General features: G+C 42.8%; 1 pseudogene across 1 annotated transcript; it reads right to left on the bottom strand.

The window, feature by feature from the left end:
• Positions 1-526: 526 nt before the first annotated feature.
• On the bottom strand, positions 527-1,153 carry LOC307070114 (COP9 signalosome complex subunit 8-like; annotated as a pseudogene). The gene has a single exon. The product of its transcript is annotated as a COP9 signalosome complex subunit 8-like (transcript).
• Between the last annotated feature and the right edge of the window lie 502 nt (positions 1,154-1,655).

The following is a 1,655-nucleotide window of genomic DNA, read 5'->3' as shown; positions in this document are numbered from 1 at the left end:
CTTTGTTCCTCAGCTCTATCTCAGCATTTTATATTTGTGATTCTCAGGAGGGGAGAGAAAAAGAGCATATTCTTCAAAGGGGGTGATAGAGTCCCCATCACTTCAGATACTGCCCCTGGGGACAGTCCTCCTCAAACCCCAGATGCATCACTGCAACTATCAACCTATGGTAGAGATGGGAGTGTGCTGTGTGCTGGGGCAGAAAAAAACAGCTGACAACCACTGTTCTACATGAAGCAGGAGAGCTGTATTTTATGAGTCACTAGGAAATATAAACTGACTGCCTAATACTGATGGGCTCCATCCAAATTGTCAAATATTACAAAATAATGGTTTCAACAACCATTCAGCATGTTTAAGGACAAGAAGTATATAATATACTTTGTATTCTATACATATTTTATCACATACTCAGTAAGGAATGCTGAGGTTCTTAATCTATCCAATAAAATTGAAAATAAAAATTTTACATTTTTCTGTCAGTATTCAGGATTCTGAAGGTGGATTTTGAACTCAGAATGATACGTCAGTTTTCGAGGAAAGCCACATAATCAGTGAGACTGGCTAACTGCTGTTCATTGGGGATGGGTGGAATGGGGCAGGCTCTGAAAAGGGAATAAACCTGTTAAAGGAAACATCCAGGGCCCCTGCAACTGGCTTTTTGGGCATGACCATCCTTGTGGTGGAGTCGGTCTGCCATCCTTGTAATAGGATACCTTTCACAGCCCCTTCCATGGGAAGTCCAACAAAGGCTGCGAAATCATCAGCAATGATGGAGGTACATGCCTGAGAGACCAGGGCGAAGGCTCGCCTCGGGGTGGCATCTCTAAGTGGCTCCATGATTGGCTGGACCGTCTCAGACCACAGGTGAGCGCTGATGGTGGTATAGAGCCTGGGGAAATCTCTCTGCCAGATTCTTTGTCCTACCGACCAAATTCCCCCAAGTTCAGAATGCAGATTTTATAGCAGGTGGTATTCTTTTCCAAAGATATCTTGCATTATTCATGTCATTGTAAAGCAGATATAAAGCTAGAAGCTGACCATGCACTGGGGGTGTAGCAATTCCTCCTGGAACCTCGAGCTCCTGGTTCTTGCACTGATCCAGCAACTTTCTGAAACTAAAGGAACTTTCCGCTATCACCGCCACTGGCATTTTCCTGGCCGGTACCCGCCACCGAACCTCCCCGCCAAGCCAGACCTCAGACTGTCCCTCGGGGAGTCGTGCCCGCCTGATATTTTAATGTTGATTTTGTATCTTGCAGTTTTATTGAATTTATTTTCTAACAGATATTTTGGTGGAGTCTTTAGGATCTTCTATATGCAACGTCATGCCATCTGCAAATAGAGACAGTTTTACTTTTTCCCTTTCCTATTTGAATGCCTTTTATTTCTTTTTCTTGCCTAATTGTTCTGGCTAGGGTTTCCTATACTGTGAATAAAAGTGGTAAGAGAGAGCATCCCTGCTTTTGCTTGATCTTAGAGAAAAATCTTTCAGCTTTTCACCATTGAGTATGTTAGCTGTGGGTTTGTCATATATGGTCTTTATCATGTTCAGGTGGATTCCCTCTATACCCACTTTGTGGAGAGTTTTATCATGAATGAGTGTTGAACTTTGTCAAATGCTTTTTCTGCATCTATTTAGATGATCATGTGAT

The sequence above is a fragment of the Hyperoodon ampullatus genome (assembly GCF_949752795.1).
Source record: "Hyperoodon ampullatus genome assembly, contig: scaffold_691, whole genome shotgun sequence".
Taxonomy (NCBI): domain Eukaryota; kingdom Metazoa; phylum Chordata; class Mammalia; order Artiodactyla; family Ziphiidae; genus Hyperoodon; species Hyperoodon ampullatus.
The sequence above is the reverse complement of the archived record's forward strand: the minus strand, read 5'-3'. Positions and strand labels throughout refer to the sequence as shown.